The sequence below is a fragment of the Calypte anna genome, chromosome 3, assembly GCF_003957555.1.
Source record: "Calypte anna isolate BGI_N300 chromosome 3, bCalAnn1_v1.p, whole genome shotgun sequence".
Lineage (NCBI taxonomy): Eukaryota > Metazoa > Chordata > Aves > Apodiformes > Trochilidae > Calypte > Calypte anna.
In genome coordinates this window covers 65,433,280-65,455,118 of record NC_044246.1, presented here as the reverse complement: position 1 = coordinate 65,455,118, position 21,839 = coordinate 65,433,280, and positions in this window count along the sequence as shown.

Below are 21,839 nucleotides of genomic sequence, written 5' to 3'. Positions count from 1 at the left end.
CTGTCATCCCAATATGTGCTCTCTTCCGGCAGCATGAAGAAACACAGTCACATCTGAGCTTCTGCTTGCCTCTCATATCACCCAACTCCTGGCCCCAGTGGTGCTACTTTGTCAGTGATTAACAGACTTATATGGTTTTAGTTTTCATGGTAGATCTGATGAATGCTGAACAGAAGCCAACATTTTATTAGGTTGCTTTTTTTTCTACCCTCAAAATGACCAAACTGAAATCTATAAAGACCCTGGAGCTGGCTAAGTGTCAAAGGACCACTGTGAATCTTTTTTTGAGATTCCAAAGGCAATTCTGAGATTACGCAAAAGTTAACCACTTCTTATGGCAGCACACATTTAAACAAGTGCTGTCTATATTCCCCTTAGGAATTCACCATTTCAAGCAAGAGTTGGGGTATGTTCAGGCTCTCAGGGTCTCATAATAGAAACTTGTCAGATGGTCAGGTACTTCATATGAAAACTTTTACAGAAAAACCTAGGTCTCATGATGATCCAGCTGCCTTGCAATGATTCTTTGCTAAGGTGATTTACTCTGACGTGGGAATGCATTTCTGAGAAATGTTAAAATCCAACAAAAATCAAACTATGCCCTGAGACAACACGATGGTAGAAGGAAGGGAAGAGAATTCATGCTTCCACGCTTTGAAAACTGAAACAAGGTGCTGGAGTTAGGTTCATCACACCAGGCTCCATATACTGTTCCTGCATAGTGGATGTGCCAGTTCACCTCCTCTGAACCAAGTGGCAATGAAGACTCCACAGCTCAACATCTAAAATTAGGGTGGCCCTTTCCCACCTCTCTGCCTTTTACCAGGCAGACAGGTTTTCCAGAGGCAGGGAGTCTGCCTTCGGTGCAAAGCTGTGTTAGTTTTACCTGAGAGAGGGTGACCACAACAAGAACAAAGGTTTCAGCTATCACAGCTGGAGCAAAGTTGTTCTTTAAATGAAAACTACAGCGTGTGGTGCTCAGCAGCCCCGACAACCTGCGGGTAAAGATTAAAAGCGTCGCCACAGGTAGGAGATACCTGCTACATATGGGAAGAAAAAAGAAAGCAATAATAAAACACACAACTGATAACTCTTGTTCTGCTTTGAGAGGCCCAGGTTACAGCCCGCCGGCGGTTCTGCTGCCCTCAGCCCCTTTGGACACCCCCAGCCGGTGCCAGACCCGTGGGGGGCAGCGGTGCCGGTGGGGAGCAGCGGTGCCGGTGGGGAGGAGGGCGGGGTCAGGTGACCCGCACGGACCAATCACAGCGCTCCTGCCCCTGGCGCTCGGTGCCAAATGGCTCCGGAGGGAGCCCGGTCGTGGCCTCTCGGGTGGGGTGGTGGGGTCTGCGCCTCTTTCTTGGGTCTTCCTCCGGTGCTCCTGCGTCCTTGCTGGGGAAGAACGTTGTTCATGGGGTCAGGTCGCCTTCTCCTGCCTTCTGCAGCGGGACCGGCGTGGCTGCTGCAAAGCTGTAGTGTAATGTCCCGGTGACCCTGGATGGGGGAACCCCATCTGCTCCTGAGCCCAGGGTGGGACTTTCCTGAGTGGAAAGTAACTGCCAGCTGAGGAGTGCGATATCTATATTTACATATGATAATATATTTGTAATTCACCGCTTAATTAATACAATTCTAAAGTATATTTTTCCCCCCTCCAACCTTAAAGTGCTTCTTAGTCCCCTCTTTTCTCTTCCCTTAGGAGAAAAAGAATGGGAGAGCATTTGGGGAGATGACAGAGCATCTGTCACCTAAGTTACTGGCAAAAACAATGTACACGTTATACAAGTGAAACCTACACAATTCTGCTCTCTGCTCATTCTGCTAATTTTCAACGTAGTTTATGAATTCATTTTTAGGACACGTAAGTTATGTTCGCTGAGGAGTTTCTTCAGGTTACTCGTGAGGCTTAGGGGTTGAATCACACTCGTGTTTTTAAAGTGCACCTTGGAGTTAGGTGCCCAGATCCTGTTGACTGAGATGTGTGTAGTATGTCACTCCCCAGGGCTCCAGGGCTATGTATAGCCTCTTTTGCTTGTAAAAAAATAGGTGTAGCAGATCAGAACACAACAATTGTTCGCACTCGTTTTGCTCTGATGCAGGTAACTAATGTGAGGTGTGAGGCAGTAGGGAAAAATCAAAGAAGCAGGATTTTTTACACAGGTGGTGAGACATGAGCTTCTTAAGCGTCTTCTGTAAATGTGTTTCTAGCTTCTGGAGGGCTTTCATGGTTTACTCTTCACTTGTGCACTGACTGATAGGTTGTGTTTCAGGTGAGGAAACATGTACTTCAGGAACTGTTCTTAAATATATTTGCCTTATTGTAACTCGATAATTTGCAAGATGGTTTGAAACTTACTGTTGAGCTGGAAGGACAATAGAATTTAAGGTCCTGCTAACAAAGCTGAGTCAATGTCCCAGAGCTGTACTTAGATGGACAGAAACAATTTATCTTAAAACTCTGTTGAGACTCCTGTGTACTGCTCCTTTCATGGATTGCCACCTAAAAACATGAAGACTAAGAAAAAGGTGTTGATTTTCACAATTCCAGCATCTGATGTATCAGGAGCTGTTCTACAGAATCCACTGTTACAGCATACATTATTATTTTTTATTGTTGTCCTTTTGTATTGTACCACTTGAAAGGCTAGCTTCTACTGCTGTTTGTCTAGATTGTTCTGCAGTTCCCATAGTGTATGAGGCACCTGTCTGGCTTAGTTTAGTTGAAAAAAAAAGTGTAAAATACTTAGATGTATTCTCTGGCAGCTGTCACAAGAGAAAGAAAACAAGTGCTGCTTTTATTAGTAGGCAGTTTGCTCTTCCAGTGCAGTGGTTCACATCTTCTGGTGTGGCTCCTGTCAGCCCTCCCAGCAGTGATTCAGGATCTCTGAGTCACAGAGCAGGGGTGGGCTGGAGATTTCTGCTGGCTGATTCATCAGAGCCAGAGGATTATATTTTGTGAAGACCAAACCATTTTGAAATACCAGAAATGGAAGATGATGAAGGGAAGTGGAACAGTGCTTTTTGAATTAATCAGAATTCAGAAGCAAAGATGAAAGATACAGGCATGCTGTGTATAATGTCTCGATCAAAAGCTTGCACCAGGTGTAAGCCTGGGCCAAGCTTGACCTACTATGTTTTCAAAGCAATATTCTCCTCTAGATCAAAACCAAAGAGTCTTTGCTTTTAAAATCCTACAACAATGAACCTGGATGGTGACAGTGGTCTTGAAGAAAAAAATAATCACATTGCTAATTAGCTGTTACTAGAATGGTTTGAAACTGAAGAACTGATCTTTTATTTTCACTCAGTAATGTCCAGTAAGAATTCATCTAGTCGGTCTGCTCTTTTTTAGGGGAGGCAGGAGAACTGTCAGCCTTCAGCAGCTTTGGAGAAAATCAAGAGCAATGCCTTCCATTATATACTGATTATGTGAATGAAAGAGAATAAAAGCTTTTACAACTACCAAGATGATATGCTGTATAGTATCAAAAGAAAATAAATTCTGGAAAAGAAAAGGCTAGAGAAAACAAAGGTCCACAGTGCCCAGTTTTTCTCCAGACTCCACCAATTCTTAAGAAACCATAATTTCTGGCAGTTGGGAAAATCTGAAAAATATGTGTAAGTTTGTCTGTTTGTGCCTATATACTTATGAAGAATTGGAAAGCCTCATCTGAATGATTTATAGGCATGGTAGAAGGGCAAACACAGGCATTTCTTTAGTCTCAATTAGTTGAACATAATGTAGTGTCTGTCAGGTCTAAAATCCTGTGTGGCTTCATGGTCCACTAGTTTGATGTTAGCAATGAGGTCCAGAATCCAGAAATGCAGCACTTGATGGTGGAATTACTTTTTTATTTAAGGTCAGCTTTTAAATGTAGATTTATAGCAGATAGCTTATGAATCAGGATTTAGTTGTGTAAGTATTTTCCAGTAAACTCCATTGATTGAGTATAAATAAAAATTATTACTTTAATCAGAATTCTGTGACTTCTCTAAAGTTTAATTTAATTAAGCTAGCAAAGAGATGGTTGAGTAGTTACTGTATTGGATGTACTTTGCCTTCCTGATGCTATTGACTGATTTTCATTATGCAGAATAGAATTAAAGATTTATTAAGATGAGCAAATTATTAAAAATTTTCCACATTCATCTTAGCTACGTCTAGAAAGAAGGTTTCACATTCTGAAGTTTGCTAATGAGGCAAAAAAAACCCCAACAAAAAAATGCCAAAAGCATCTCTAGAAACAGCATCAGCCTTAAAATGACATCCTCTTTTGCTTTACCTGTGGAGATGCACTGAAAGGTGTCTTCTGGTGTTGCTTCAACAGTAATTAAGCTTTTGTAACAAGTGGCAATAGAGCTGTAGGGAGATGCATTGCAGCCTTGAGCATGTATCTGACTAGAGTGATGTTTGGGAAGAAATGGATCAAAGTCATAATTGAAATATGTGTTAGTACCATGATCTTAAGGCCAAGATGCATCCAATGATTTCCATAACCTTGTTTTTAGGAATAGATAGAATCATTTTAAATATGTAACCAATCTTAGTTCCTTTAAACATAGAACTAATTCTTATTGCAACGTAAGGATGGAGTGGAAGATCTTATCTCTAGTGAATTATATTTTGTTATAGTTTTGTTTCCTTCCTTCTTTCTGCATTTATAAAGCAAAGCATAAATGGGGAAGCAAAATATGTGTTTAAAAGACTGAGGTAGTGTTTTGAGGGTTTCTAGATAGCAGTCAGGAATAGGGAAATAGGTTGGACGTTATTTTAAAGTCTATCATGGGTCTTCAAATGACCTAATATTTTAAGTCTTCTCTTTCTTTAGTCCTAGTTTCCTACCCATAACTCCCAACTTAAGAATGCATTCAGGAGTCTTGCCTGATCAGACTACAGTGTCCAGACTGATTCTGGAGCCATCCAGCTTCAGGGGTGTAATGAGACAGAAATCTACCTTTAATTATTTATTTTTAAAATTCATGCAATATTATGGAAGGTCTTAATGACCTCTCACTGCTGATTCTTCTGCTGTCTGCAAATAATGACCGTACTATAGTCTTGCAATCATTATTTCCATTTTTTTGTGATTTATGCTGTATCACTAAGGAACAAAGTCCATTTAACTTTATTCTGATTATCCTTGTATACAGTGACTTTATAATTAAGTTTCCATGGTGCTTGCTGGAAGTTCTTTGTTAGTCACATTCAACACATTACTTTAAATCAAAGTAACCTGCAATATTCAGCTGAATATATTGCTGTGTTAACAGTACACAAATTTCTTTTCCTTGCTAGATTTTAATTTGGCATTTCTCTGTTAGAGGCTGAGTCAGTGTTAAAGAGCCAGATAGAGTATGTGGGGGGGAAAAACTTGATTTGTAAAATTCTGGGGTTGCCAGTATAATACTGATCCACAGTTTATCTGTACCCTGACAGAAATCCATTTACTTCACTTATTTCATACAAGTTGGTATGAAGATGTACTTGGCTGATACCTTAACATTCAATACACACAGTTTCTAAACTTGCATTTTATACTACAAAGTTCTGTAATTTCCTGGGCTTTAATATGAATGATTTATGGAACACTCTGTTGAAGTAAACATTGATAGCATCAGATGGGCCTCTCAGAACAAAAGAAAATGATCACATTTCTGTTAAAAGTAGGTGGAAATAACAAGAAGACAATATTTGCATCGAATGCATACCAATCTTTGTTATTTATTTATAAAATTTATTTATGTCTAGAATATATTGAAATACAAATGCTGTACAGAGTAGAAATGAAAATATGTTAGAAGTGATGGACTTTTTTGGCCTGTATTTCTAGAAGGCAATTCATCTTGCAGATGCAGTTAGTATGCATCAGGTAATATTTTTAATAACCTCTTTACGGGAAATCCGGGAGGGTGTTACCATTAAATAACTACAACCTTAAAAAAGGATATGGTCTCAGAATTACAGAGATATTTGTTACACTCCTCAATTACACGTGGGCTTTCTTCAAAGCAAATAAATTAATCAGTGTCAGTGAGCAGAATATTTAAATAGGAGAATGCTGAATTTAACTTTTAAGTCTGGTTTAGGAGATGGAAATGACTTCTGGTATAATTATAGGCTGTGCTTGGACCTTACATAATTTGCACCTGATGATGAAAAAAGAGACAGAATGATGACAGAAAAGTTTTTTCACACACTGGAAGTTACAGAATTAAATACTGAAATAATTAGGTGACTGTTTCTTGGGAATAGAGGCAAATATAGTTTGCCTAGAACTATAGAACCTAGAACCTAAGTTCTATAAAAAAAACCCAAGAACCCCTGCCCTCCAAACCACTTCCCCAAGTGCAAGGTCAGTGTGGTACAACGAGGAAGTTTCTGAAATTGTTGAACATCAAACACTTGAAACAAAACTTCTCTATTTTTTTGTACATCTCTATGTAAGGGTATACTTATGCATAGCTCTGTGTGTGTGTACACATGTCTGGTATCTTTTGAAACTTTTAAATGCATTTGATGATGTAATTCACATTTGCCACAGGAAAGCCAAAGGCATTGTTATCCCTGCAGGTTCTGTGGCCTGGGGAAGTCCCCAGTAGGTGACCAGGGAGGAGAGAGACATTATCCATGTTCCAAGAGAGGGCAATGTTCCTTAAAAGTCCTTACATTTTAAAAGGTGCTTTTTATGTAGCTGGTAGGAAGGCTACTTCAGCATGGTGTTTTCATCTTTCTTTATCCTTTTAGCTTTTAATGTAAGGAATACCATCTTCAAACTTCTTTAAAAATGGAGATACATGTTCAGGAATCATCTGTCAAGATCATGCAGATCACACATGTAAGTAAATGTGAGTCTTATCTTCTGTGAAGGCCTGGATTTTTTTGATTTTGTCCCTTTTTCATAATACTTACACCTCTGTTAGGGGTTTGTTCAAATTGCCTTGCAGGTCATATGCATTTTTCCTGTCATCCTTACTACATGCATACTTATTGGTGGTTATATCAATCTAAATAGACAAGGATCTTCTTTAATCTCTTGCTATGTAAATATTATAGAAACATTAAAGAAAAAAGGACACTTTCAGTATAATCTGGTGAGTGAGAAATATCTATTATTTTCTTCTGATACTATTTTGTGATGAGGGAGGACAGGAAAGCAACTCCCTTAGTAGAATTTTAAGCCTTAAAAAAAAGTTTCTGGTTTCTTTCGTTATCCTTTTGTGACTTTTTTTTTTGTGATTTTCCTTCCAGAGAAACTTGCTACATATGTACCTGTCTGTGGCTTGGAAAAGACCTTTTAGGTCTAGGTGTATTTTACATACACACACACACATATATATTTATTTCCAGAGAATCGGGTATGCTATAGTTAATCCAGTCTCAGATTACATTGTTGTGCTGGCTGAGCACTGTTCAAGAGAAATAAAAGGATTTTTAAATGCATTGCAGGGCAAGAGGGTAGAGATGAGACTGGGGAGAAAAAAAAAAAAGAACCAGAGTTCTCTCTTTGGAGCTGCCATTCTGAATAATGAACTGGTAAATAGCATGACACCTGAAGTAAAGCCTGGTTGCTGTGTGCATTCAGAGGTGGCCACTCTTCTTTCTTTAGCAATTTATATACCAATGCATCCTTTCTGGTTTCTAGATGCAGACATACTGATTAATAGATGAAAATTCAGAGAAAAAGTTTGTTCCTTAGATTTGTAATTTTGCTCAAGCATAGGAACTGACAGACTTCATTGGGCTGAGGTTTGTTGTTTATGTCCTGCTTCTGTCAAAAAAAGCTAGCACCAAAAGCTGTTTTGGAAAGCATAAGAAATCCTTGTAGCCAGGATAGGTCTGTGGTTTTTAGAAGGATTGACTTCAGCCTGAGAACGTTAAGGTTCATATCCTTTGCAAAAACAAAGATATTTTCCAGCAGCTCTGATAATTTGGACTATTCAGGCTTTCTTTGACTCTCTCTAAATTTCTGGTGTCTGTAAATTCTTGTCTAAGTTATTTTCAAAACGTTAGATTGTAAAAAAAAAAATGTTGAATTAGCTTAGTTTTTATATTATTTGACATCCCGTGTTACTATGAGAGAAACTGTTAAACTATATTCCCCATTTTACTCATTTTAATAAATATTACTGTTTTCTTGTTCTACTTTATGCTGGAATAAAGACCTACCATTCCTTTTAGTCTCTCTTCATCAAATTGTGTCCAGGATTCCTACTACCCTGATTCCCACCTAATTCTGCATTGCCCTGTTTGGAAAAACCTGCATTAATCCAGACTAAATTACACTTCTGATTTATAGAAAAGGTATTGTAAATTTTTTAAAGGTATTTTTCCCTATTCCTTACACGACACCTTGTTTCCCTGATTTGACAAAAATCTCACTTGTACTGAACTGCTTTGCTTTTCAGAGTCAAGTCCCCTTTTGTAAACTGACTCTGATAGTTCAGAATTTTTACTGTTTTTATGAATGTGAACAAACTTAGGCTTAAAAGGAACTGTCATTCTAAATAGCCAAGTTGGACCTTAAACTTTTTTTTAAAAAAATAAAAATTAAATAGGTCCTAAATTCTGCCATTACTATTACATAGATCTTGTGCCATGTATCCCAGTGAATACATGGCACAGCTATGAAAAATTCTATTATTTCATTTGCTTCTTTCTTTTACAATTCAGAATTTAACTCCACAACGAGTGGTATGAGCTCTGCATTTCTGAACTGCTTTGCTTGGGAACACCTTTTCCAATAACTTGGAACTACACTAGAAATTGAACTTCCAACCTGCTCTCACTGTAACTGATAGGAGTGTTCTGCAAATCATACCAGGTAGATATTTTTGGTAATCAAGAAATAGAAAAAGAGGCAAAAGAATAACCAGATTTTCTGGTCTCCCCTGCATAATGTGAGGCATTCTGCCTTCCCCCGTACCAAAAAACCCAACAAACAAGCAACCTCAAACGAAACAAAAAACCCATCAACAACAACAAAAACAAACCCAAAGTAAAAACTCAATAAAAAGCCACCCCAGCAAAACAAAACTGGAAACATTTGGCTATTTATAAACCTCCTGAAAAGTTGAGTTTGAACAACAAATCTGAACTTTGCTTAATTTGTCATTTAATTTGACTTAATCTTGGTCCCTGACTAAATAGGCATAATTCAGTAAAATACAAGATGTAGCTCCCTGTGAAATAATGCCCTTGAAAGCAACTGTAAGCACCTTCATTTTTATTTTAAACCCACGTGAACCCATGGAGACCTTAGTGCATCATTAACTATGGCAAGAAGGTGAGGACAACCATCTGCTATTTCATGTTTCTCTAAATGTGCTCCTTGGGGAACTTACCCAGATTTGTAATTTTGCCCTGTTCCTGTAACATTTGTATTAGCAGCCTAGAAACAATACAATAGGCTGCAAAGATGACCCTCCCAAGTTTGATCATTTGTTCTCTGAAAGGAGTCAGAAATAACACATCAAGATCCTAACCTGCTGGATTTTCTTTTAAGTGGCTACCACTGTAGTCACTTCAAAGGAATGATTCAACATTATGATTATAAGAAATTAAAGAATGACTTATACAGTTCTTTCGGGTTTTTTTCCCATTTTTCTTCCCTTTAATATCCTTTTCTGTATTTGCCACCTTTAACATTCCCTGTGGAGGCCCAGTAATGCCCACGAGTGGAATCAAGCTTGTTTGCTGAAGAAACATCAGTGGGTTTGCCCAGCAGTGTGATGAGCAATTATCTGGGCTAAGGGTAATTAAAAAAAAAAAAAAATTCTATTTGCATTTTTTTCTTTTTGAAGGAGGGACTGTTTGTGTCTTAGAGCAATATTAATTCCATCTTTTTTGGAAAGTGTCACAGAACATGAAAACTGCTCTTCATTTATTTAAAGAATGTGAAAGCTGAAGAGGTGACACTGTGCACTCAAAGCCTGTTCAGTGTCTGCCCTGAACATTTATATTTACTGTATGCTTGTGCTCTAGCTGGGATCTCTGCTGGGGGTTGTGACCACAAAGCTGCGAGGACATGGCCTGGAGGGACTGGAAAAGTCCTGTTGGAGCTGGGAGGGATGGAGAAGGTAGAGACAGAATCCCCAGCACTGCTTTAGTGGAGAGTGGAATTCCTTCAGGGTTTCAGAGAGCACAGATAACGTGGTGTAAAACTTTAGCCAAGTTACAAGGTATAATAAAATTATCCTGAAACCTTGCAATACATGGTGTCTCTGCATAAGAGCTTTCTACTTTTGTGAGCTCACACTAGGTATGTTGTTTTTGGGGGATGTGCAGCTTCTAGAAGTGACAGTGATTCCCATTTGTAATGAAATGGTCTGCAAAAATATGAAGGAGTTTTACTGAACAGAGAGTTAAAAATATGAAGGAGTTTTACTGAACAGAGAGTTAGATGCAGAATTCATTTTGAAGTCTTAGAGCTGTTGTGGAGTTGCTTCCTTTCTTCCCTGGCCTCTCCTCCCTCTTCCCAGGAGCGATGCTGGGCCATTTAAGTAATAAGGTCAATTAAAAAAATAAGATAATAAAATAACAAAGACAAAAAGTAGGAGAAGGAGAAGAGAATGAGGAACTGAGAAACTGAAAATGTTGAGAAATGGGAAGGATTAAAACAGAACCAGAATAAAGGAGGTAGGGATAGAAAAAAAAATTGTTGCTTTAACCATTACAGAATATGGCAATTCCCTTCCACCTGGAGAAGGAAGAAGCAACACTGGTAAAAGTCTTTTCCTTCAAGTATTTGACCAGCTTATTTTTTAAGAGCTATTTTTGTAAAGTATATGAGTAAGTTAAAAAAAATGTAAAGGAAGCTGTGTATGTTGCATTTTGTTGACTTTTTTTTCCAAAATAAGAACAATTAATACCAGTAATAGAATAAAACTCCCATTTAGCAGTTAGATTTACATAAAATACATCATCACTTTAAATTGTTACTTAAGCACTTTCACAGTTTCAAAATACAAGTTGTTGATGATTTTTCATTCTATAGTTACATAGTTTCTTTTATATGAGGTCCAAGAATAACAAATTGTACTACGTATTAATATTAGAATGGAGCTAAATGGTTTTAAATATCTTAAGGGCTTAAAATTATTCTTGAATTTGGTTTGAATTTAGCAGGTATTTCCATCCAGAGGTGCTCTCCTTTTTGCTTTGTAATTTAGGGGTTCGAATCATCCTCATGATGAAATTTTTCCAAGTATCATTTTACAGGTTATGCATGACTGAAGGGGCAGGTGCATTTATTTTATACTGGTACTGCTCCTCTTCATGTCAGAGTCATTCAACTAATGAGATGTGCTGCAGTCAAGCACTACACTTGGCAGAGAAGTGAGCAATCTCAGTTTAAATTCACCGTTGCAGTTGCTGCTCCAGACTTTATCCTAAGCAGAGTCTGTAGGATGCTGATGGATGGGTAGCTCTTGGTACTCTCTCTTGAAGCTGTTCTGCTTCATAATGTGCTTCATATTCATGGAGCAGGGAATAGGAACAGGAGCATACTGCATTTCTGCAGCCACTAGATTATAATGTCATTTCTTGGTATGGCTCAGTGAATATTTAAGTGCCTTATACAAAGGTGGAGCATACTCATGAGGAGACATTCCACTATGCTTGATGATCTGGACTCAGTTCTTACAGGAAAGGGAAGAAATAGACTGGGTTGGCAGCAGAACAAGATGAGTGCCCAGGTCCAGTGCTCTGATCCAGTGCATCACAAGCTCTCAAGGTTTTGTGGACAGTGCCCATGTCCTCCTAAATTTTTTTGCTATGGATACTTAATAGTCAAGTTCTCGTCCATATTTTCTCTATCCACTTCTCATTTAGGATCTTAAAAAAAAAGAGAAAAAAAAACCCCCAAAACATTTGCTGAGCAGTAATCTTATCCAAGTTCTTGCTACTGATATTGTGTTTATTACAATTATTTCTTATTGTTATTATTGCTTGGGGAAAAATTACAAATAACCTAAAGCTCAGATGTGCAGGTTTTTTACAAGTGTGTAAATGTGCTCAGGAATGCTGTAATGGGGAAGCTAATTTATAAAGACGGTTTTTGAATTTAAGTGCTGCTGAAGCAAATAGATGTCAGAAGAACTGGAGGTTGTGAATAAAATGAGATAAAAGGAGAGAGCTGGCACAAAATGGTTATTTATTTATGGGAATAGCCATTCTGCTGTTTTGTCCAATAGCTGAATATTCTTATTATTTCCTGGGGCTGAGGCTGCAGCTGACTTTTTTCCTTCTGTTCTCAAACCCATCTTCTCCCCCTCATCTTTGTATTTTGCTTATGTAGTTTTAGAGTCTCTTAGCTTGACAGCTCTTAGCTTGACAGGACCAGGCCAAGTGCTGGGTCCTGCACTTTGGCCACAACAACCCCATGCAGCGCTACAGGCTGGGGACAGAGTGGCTGAGAGCAGCCAGGCAGAAAGGGACCTGGGAGTCTGGATTGACAGGAAGCTGAACATGAGCCAGCAGTGTGCCCAGGTGGCCAAGAAGGCCAATGGCATCCTGGCCTGTATCAGGAACAGCGTCACCAGCAGGTCCAGGGAGGTGATTCTTCCCCTGTACTCAGCGCTGGTTAGGCCACACCTCGAGTACTGTGTCCAGTTCTGGGACCCTCAGTTCAGGAAAAATATCGAGGTCCTGGAGCAGGTCCAAAGGAGGGCAACCAGGCTGGTGAAGGGACTCGAGCACAGACCCTATGAGGAGAGGCTGAGAGAGCTGGGGTTGTTCAGCCTAAAGAGGCGGCTCAGGGGAGACCTCATCGCTCTCTACAGCTCCCTGAAAGGAGGTTGTGGCCAGGGGGGGGTTGGGCTCTTTTGCCAAATGACTTTCAACAAGACAAGAGGGCATGGTCTTAAGTTGTGCCAGGGGAAGTTTAGGTTAGATATTAGAAAGAATTTCTTTACGGAGAGAGTGATCAAGCATTGGAATGGGCTGCCCAGGGAAGTAGTGGATTCTCCGTCCCTGGAGATATTTAAAAAGAGACTGGATGTGGCACTCAGTGCCATGGTCTGGTAACCACAGCAGTAGTAGATCAAGGGTTGGACTCTGAGGTCACTTCCAACCCAGCCAATTCTATGATTCTATGATTCTATGATTCTATGAATTCTGTTTACCTGTTGTAGTTTTCTGTGGGCTTATTTGAGTTTGTTCTGTAACTACAAGAGCACAGCGATTATCTCCTTTGGATGGAATTTATGCTATTCAAATTCTCTTGTAATTTTTAAACCATTCTTTATAGCCAGGTTATAGCAGATTTTCTGCTAATGCCTTTGTATTAGCTGTTGAACAGTCAGCTGTACATTGTTTATCCCTGTAATTGCAGCCTTTCTTCAATAACCTCATTATTTTGTAGCTTTGTCCTTGTGATAGTCTTAGTCTTTGCTTTTCTGAAATATGAATACTACGATAGTATGAATATTATAATGTGAATATGAATGCTATGAATACTATTTGTCTGAAGCAATTTGTGCAGTATGCGATGTCACTGTTGTCACATAGACATTGCTAAAGTTTAAATCCATTCATGCCATTGGTATTATATATGATCTAAACAACAGACCTAAGTTCTACTTTTGCTTGGTTTGTAGGTATGCTTCAGTCATGCTCATTTAAAGTTACCTCTGGTAGCCAGTACTAGAGAGATTGGCAAGTGTGGCCTTGCCACACTATAGATGTCTTTTATTTTGGACAGATAGGAAGGCAGTGGCTGAATACTATTCTCTGACAGGAAGTCTGCCTTCTGGTTATTTTCTGAAGTTTTTGTCTCTGAAAAGCCTTTTGGGTCATGTTTCTTATCTTTCTGTTTGTCCTGGAAAACAGCCAACATCTTTTCGGAATCATAAAACCAGTATTCTTAGATTCTACACCTAATATGGGTTAAGTTTAGCTCCAGTAGCCCATCCATCATCTACTTCATCAAGGTATGGTTGTTTTCATACGTAGGTGCTTCTCATTCCGTGTCACAGACTTCTGCTGTTCTGTGCTATTTTAGTCTCCACAGACTTTGCACTATCTTCATCGTTTTAGGGACTGAGTATGTAGCCTCTGGTATTTGTCATTTTTTCTCCCACTATTTTTTTCAAGAAGTGAATAGCATGTGAAGTATATAGTGTACTCCTTGCAAAAGGTTTTTATTAATATATACATATTTATTTATAATACACACATGTATACATACAGAAGTTGTATAGTTCATTTTTCCTTCCATGTTCATGGTAGTGCTGTCAACTTATTCTTGAAAAAATTGGGAGATTCTCTTCCTCAAAGCTCCATAGCATAGAAGAAAGAAAATATCTAAAAGAAAAACAAAATGGAGCTTCTTGCTGCCCTTTTGCTCTGTTCTAAATTTCCTTCTTTACACAGAAGTGCATTTTTTTTTGTTTGTTTATCCCCTAAAATACATTCAACAATGAGGACTATGCAGGAATTAAAGCTTTGAGAATTTTAACAATGCTATTTGAAGGTCACCTGTCTCCCATTTTTGTAGCTGCATCAGTTAGGAGGGAGACAGTACTGACTGTGGCTGCTTGGACAGAGTCATCAGATCTATTGTCTGTCACTGCTTCAAAGTCTTTGTGGTACTTCAGTGGCTGAGGTCTTAAAGCTCGAAGAGAATCCTGCAAAATTGTTCTCCTGCTACCAATGCAGGTTAAGAACATTTGTGGGGCCACACCATTGTCATGCATCTGTTCTTCTCTTCCCCTACTTTTAAGACCACCCTTCTCTATGGCATGAATAGGAGGAAAAATGGCTACTGTACAACAGATGGTTGATTTCTATTTTTTTTTTTTTCATTCTGTTTGCAGTTCTTAAATAATACAAACTCTTTTTCCAGGAAAAGCCTGAACTGATAAATATTTATACCTTCCCCTGCTGGATACCTTTGAGACGGTGTGATCCAGCTAGCATGTAGTCAAGGAAGGGTTGTTGTGAAGCAGTCAGCAATGAATATTGAACCTGAGGCTTTTGAACTGACAGTTGCCAACGAGAGGGACACTAAATAAGGCTGGATTCCTCTGTTCCAGCCTTTTTTCTCCCTGGGGCATGCTGGACCATCAGAGTGCTGTTTATCGCTCTCAGTTTTATTGTCATGCTAGATAAAGCAGTCGCAGCAGCAGCTGGGGAATGCTTAGATTTCAAAATGGGGAGAATGATAGGTGGCTTGGGATAAAAAAGCAGAAATCAAACATGTGGCAGTAAGTGTATGAAGTGCTTGAAGCTGGTGCTACATGAGAGCAATCTTGTTTGGACAAGCAAGTTGTTATCAATGTTGCAGCAGTAGTAATCTTTATGCTTTGACATTCAGAAGGAATTTTTTTCATGACTGATCTGCTGTCTTAATGCACATAATGAGAAGCAAGTGGGCAACCAACAAGGTTCTATACTTGTGATAGATTTCAATTAGATTCCAGTATCAGGCCATCTGCAAATTCATGAAAGCCATAATTAAGATTTATAAAAAAGATAATTTTCATCGCTTTGCTTTCTTTGGGATGTTTTGGACTGACATTTTGGAACAATTTCTTCCCCTGTATGTTGTATAGTTCTACACAGGAGTCAGTGATACAGATAGCCACTCTGGGACTCTGCAATGTGTACATCGGTGATATATGTTACCATGGTAAATCGTTGTTTGCTACAATAGGTTGCAATTTTCTGCAGTGGGAATTTAGAATTAAACCATGCTATTGCTCTTCTGAGAATCAGACTGAGTTATCAGTGCCAATTGCAGAATCAAGCCAACTAGCCAAGTGTTAGCAAATTATCCTTGGAAGTTATTAATACTATCCCTTTTTCAAGCCTGACAGAGAAGTCATTTATTTAGTCATGAGTATGATAGCAACTTCTATTTAATTTCTTTCCTGTGCTATGCAGACCTTTTAAAACCTAAATTCTCTGGTGATGTTCTCTAAAATGTGCAAAAGTAGCACAGACTCTTGATTACATTCTACTCGCCTAAGGACAAAAAAAGCCTTTTGCTTTTCCCTGTAGCATGTTTCTCTCTTTATTCATGCACAGCTTTTGCTATTCCAGCAACCTTTGAGACAGTAAATGAACCACCATCTTGACATTTCTTATTTCAAACACTGTAGGTGTAGGATGTTTTTAATTTCTGGTGCTTCTCTGTGACTAATTTTATGGGGTGATTAAATACATATTTTTCTTTCAACAATAAGCAGTCAGATGAATGTGGCATGCCTGCAAAGGCCAGCAACAAATTGATACAATTACTGTGGGGTATGGTATATAATATATCTGTCATGATTTGACTGATAGGTGATTAGCAATTTTGCAGATGTAGCTGCTCTTGCATGTGTTTTCTTAAGAAAAATTGGGAAATTTCAGATCAGGGAATGGGGGACTTGTTCTGAAATCATTGGCATTCAGAGTAGCACAGGCCACATTCCTAGATGGATATTATTTGATAGTGTGTTTAATGAGCATCTATTTAAGTGTGAGCGTCTGCCTAAAGTAATTTAAAAAAACATCTGTAAGGCTGCTTTTGTCAGGACTTTCAGTTCAGCCCCTTCCTTGCCAGCAAATTCATTGGGTCTCTCTGGTGGCCATGGCAGAGTTGCTCCTTAGAAGCAAGTGTGACATTTTTTCATGGAATGCTGACTAATTATGTATCACACACAACTATGTATTAAAAGTGGTTCATAAACTCAACTTTTAATCCTTCCTTCCTTTCTTATTGTTCTGAGATGTCTTTAGCAGATCAGGAAGAGAGGCTCTCTTTCCCTTCTGTCTCACTGAGTTAGTTGTTACAGAATCTGAACAGTAAAACTTTTATTTGTTGAATGTTTTCTAGAATAGTTTCAGTGAAATTGATGCAAGAATTGCTTTGTGCTGTATATTAAAAAGCCTAAGAAAAATAACTAAGCTGTTTTACACTGGAGGCATTGTCTTTTGCTTAGCTTTTCAAAGTATTTTAGAGCCTTTTCCCCCTAAAGCTATCTGTCTGTAAACGGATACTTGGATAGCTTAATTCATTATGATAAAAAAAGTGTTTCGTTCTGCTTGTTTAGCTGTTGTGAACTGACAAATAAACACTTAGTATCAGTTGATTAAGAGGATAAATCTTAGCAAAAGATAGTCTTTCTTTTGTTTGATGCCAAACATCTGCTAGTTTCCATCAGGATACTTGCTTACCTTTCTTAACTTTGTTAGCCAGTGGGACATGCAGTGTTTAAGCACCAGCCTCTCAAAAATATTAAGTAGCAGCTTGCCATTTATTTTCACAGGAAATTGAGAATCTAAGTAAGTGTGACGATCTAGTACTCCAGAACTGAATGGAGTACTAGAGAGAGATAAAATGAAGCAGGCTGTACTGGAGGGAGAAATGTTGACAAAAAAGCTTGAGGGAAGTGATACCAATTGATTGCCTCTAGATTAAATAAAACAACTGATAATATAGTCCTTTGCTACCAGGTCGCCTTCTTTTGGGATCCTGCTCTGAGTAAAAGGAAAAAGCTGAAAGGCAGTTCTAGTTTGTGTGGCTCCAAGGAAAGTCTGATATCTGAATATTCTCCCTGTCATGTGTATTAGAAAAAAATATACCTGCAGCCATATGAGAAGTCTAGTTTTGTGAAAAAAATTGGATTTAGTTTAGCAGTTTTGGTTCTGTGGATACTATGGCATTTTATTGGTCATAGGATTGGTTGGCAAGGGAAGGAGAAGGTAGCAAGTGTTTGGGGGGCTGTGAGAGGCTGTAAAAATCACCTTGGGATTCTCCTGGTCACCTAACTCAGAGCTCTGGGCTGTACCTGACCCGGGGTCATACTTTCAGGGAGCTGGATACAAACTCTCAGTTACAGGGAGCTGTTAGCAGAATGGGAATGCAGAGTTAATGTGAGAAGCTAACCCATTCAAGCTGACTGCTGTTTGCTATAAGGCAGACTTGCCACATCCTGAGGTCACTAGTTGTTCTGAAAGTAGAGAAGGAACAATGAGTATCTTTAAAAAGTACGCAACTAGATTTCAGTTTCCCATGGAAAGAAATTTAAGTACCATTTAAGTATCATCTAGATAGGAATTTCAGCTGAAGTTTGTGCGTCATGTAAAAGAAACCCTAGATAAGCTGTTAAAGCCATCCCTTGCTACTTGTCACTATTGTCAGTGCTTCTGTGCAACCAGAAGTGTATGCTGATGAGAACTCTTCATTACAGGAACCTACTGTGAAAGCAGATTTTGCCTGAAGTCTGGAATAGAGACAAGCACATTGAAGTTTATTCTGCATGTCGATGCTGATTTAAAAATAGGGGTCGCTGAAAAGGGGCAATTCCAGTTCTGTATTCAATGACTAACTTCCAAAGTCCTTACTTGCCTCCCTTCCTTTGAGATGTAGAAACAGGTGCCTGTCTTACTGTGAAATGTAGGTTCTAGTTTCTTTGTCTGGGATGTTTTTCCTCAACAGTAAATAGCAGAGCCTCAGCAGCATGTCTCAGTGTCCCCTAATACACTCCCACAAAGGATTCAATGCTATCAGAGTAGCAACTTAATTAAGACTCTGGCTAAATGTTTTTGCTATTGAACTCATACTCACATTGCCTACAAGACTGACTTTTTCTGGGGAAGAAAAAAGCCTCGTGGACCTGTATATGTTGCAGGCCACCCAGCTGGAATGCAGCTTGACAGAAAAGGACCTAAAAAAAAGGACCTAAAAAGGTCCTGGTGGGGATCTTGGGGAACTCCTATAGGGGTCGTGTTGGAAAACAGGTGGAACATGGTGCAGCAATGTGCCCTTGCAGTAAAGAAGAACTGTTGCATCCTTGGCTATATGAAACCAAATACTACCAGCAGGTCACACTGATCCTTCCTCTCTGCTCAGCACTGGTGACACCACATCTGAAGCGTTGGGTCCAATTCTGAGTTTCCCAGTACAACAGAGGCATGGACACACTGGAGAGTTGAACAAAAAGCTACAAGGACAACTAAGGGACAGGGCCACCTTTCGTATGAGGAAACATTGAGAGAGCTGGTACTGTTCCATCGAGAAAAGTGAAGGCTCAAGGGGATCTTATCAATGTATAGAGATACCTGAAGGGAGGCTGCAAAGAGGATGGAGCCAGGGGCTTTTTAGTGGTGCCCAGTGTCAGGACCAGAGGCAAGGGGCACAAACCAAAACACACAAGATTCCCTTTGACTGTCAGGAAAAGCTCTTCTATTGGAAGGGTGACAGAGCACTGGAGTAGGTTGGCCAGGGATGTTGTGGAGTCTCCATCCTTAGAGGTATTGAAAAACTGTCTAGACACAATCCTGAGCAACTCTCTGAAGGTGGCCCTTGAGAAGGAGGTGGGACTGGATGACTTCCAGAGGTTTCTTCCACCCTTGGCAATTCTGTGATTCATAACCTCAGAAGAGCTGACCTTTGCGTGCCTTCTCACTTTCCATTCAGACTGCAAGTATAGTGCCAGAAGCCTCCCTGTTTCACTTAATATAAAATGTGCATAGTAACTATTTTTGGTCATCAAAAAAGCTACAGCCTAGAGGTTGCAGCTGCTAAAATTGTAGAGGAGTGTTAATTTTGCTTCAAGATTTGTCAGGAACAGCTGGCATTTTTATAGGTTTTTGTATGGATTTATTACCAAGAAACATTTTGCCAATTAAATTTTTAGGGTTTTTACATGGCAAGCTCATTTGCCAAACTTCACAGAATATGCACTAGGATAGTAGTTTTCTTTCCTTTTATTTGTTTATTTTTTGTTTTATTGCTAAGTTAGGATTTAAATAAATAAGAAGTTAGCTGCATCAGCCAATGGCAAAACAGAAGTCCAAGGTGTATGAATGTTTAGTTTGGTACTGGGAGCTGATGAATATTGTATCTCTGGTCAGGAATTTGTCCTGAAATTCACCAAAGTTTGAGAGGGTTCTAGTAAGTAAAATGAAGCAATGCTTGTTTGTGTGGTTGTTTTTCAATCCCATCTTCCTATGAGCTCTGTTGGGAAAGTTCTCTAAACATTTTTCTCCTGAGTGTAAGTACACGACTCGGTGTTTTGAACAAGTACTATGTAGTGAAATGAGACAACCAGGTGCCACTGATTACCAGGCAGTGGGCATGAGCTTGTGTTAAGCCCACCTGTGCCTGATTAGGGCAGGGCCCCAACTGCGCATGAGCAGGATTAGGGGGCCAATAAAAGGTGAGGCTTGAAGCACAGGCTCAGCTCAGTCCTGAGCAAGGCAGCAGAGAGCTCAGTTGAATCTGGAGCAGTAGCACCGAGCCAGGCTAACCAGTCCTGAGGGCAACAGACTCAGAGCACTGTCTGTGCCCTTCTGCTGGAACACCTGTTGGACCTCAGAGTGCCGTGCCCTAAGAGAGGTTTGTCTTGCAACAGTACTACTTTTCATTTCACATAAAATTTTGTATATGCTAACTTGCAGTTCCTCTTCTCTAGTAATTTTCCCAGCAATGAGGATTATTTTGTGAGAAACTACCATCAACTGGGATAATTTTGGTCTGATCTCTTTCCTTTCTAACATAAGCTCAATGCGTTGCTCTCACTGGGACGACCAACTGATGATCTGTTCAGTTTTGCTTGTTAATTTTTATTGCAGAATTCTTTCACTCTTCCACAGAATAAGATGCCATATAACTTTACTTTAAACTTTTTAGAAGTCTTGATTAGGCTTGTCAGCTTTGTAGGCAAAACAAAGTGATGGGAAAGCATGAAATAGATTTGAGGTTTTTTGCTAAGGAGATAAGGGGTGGCTGGGGCAAAAATACACCTCTCATTCCTTCTTTCTTTATACCAGGTAACTGTGATCTTACAGTACTGTGTTGCAAAAGGTGGGTTCATACAGGGGTGGGTTTCTCCTGTGATATCCTCATAAGAATTCCCAACTCAACAGATAGACAAGACAACACCTAGGCAAAGGTTGCACCAAAGTCTGTTTTTTTTCAGTTTAAGGCAACTATTTGTTTGACTTATGCCCAAAGCTGGTAGTGTTTGTCAGCAGCTTTTTCCCTAGGTGGCTCTAATGGTGTAGGAGGAAAGGAGCAGGACACCCAGGATTATTCCTCCACTCCTAACCATTACAAAGTCATAAAGCTGCAAGCAAAGAGACTGCTTACAGCTAAAGCTGTTAAATTCAGCTGAAAAAGGGAGAGGGTAACATCAGTATTGCCAGCTGGAAGTTTTCAAGAGCTGTCAAAATCTTGACAATTTTTGAAGCCATTCTATTTGTTATATATACATATATATATATTTTTTTTTTTTAAGTCATTTTAGAGTTGGAACCTGTAAAAATTTACTCTGTGACTCTATAAGCTAAAAAAGTAGATCCTTGAGCTAGATTTTTAAGACACATAAAATAAGAAGACGCTTTCATAGAGCTGAAGCAATCGCTTAAAGTCAGTCAGGGACATGGCCGCCTCCTTTTCAGGGTTAGAAAATCAGCCTGTGATCTGTTGTCCTTTAAAGTGCAGTTTTACTGTCAGAGGGTATTGGGAAATATTCTGGATTGGAGTGTGACTTTTCTGTTGTGACATGGAGTTACCTGGCATCTCCCATTATCCATAGCTTAAGTGAAAATCTCTGTTGTAATACGGTTTTTGTGTGCTTGTTGGCTCCTGTGTATGTTTAAATTTGTAGTTTGCATGACACTTTTCATGTGTGCATCCATCCATCGTCAATTTAACCCGCTGAAGCAGCCAGTCAGTTCTTCTCACTGAGGTTTTAAAAGCAGGTTGGCATCAAGCATTGCTTAACAGAAGCAATAAGATGAATGGGAAACCCTTCCCTGTGGCTGAACTATGAAGAGGTTGTGGGTGCAGCAATATTTCTGTTGCTTGTGCCTGCCCTCCCTCTAACGGGCACGAAGCTTAAAGTGATAA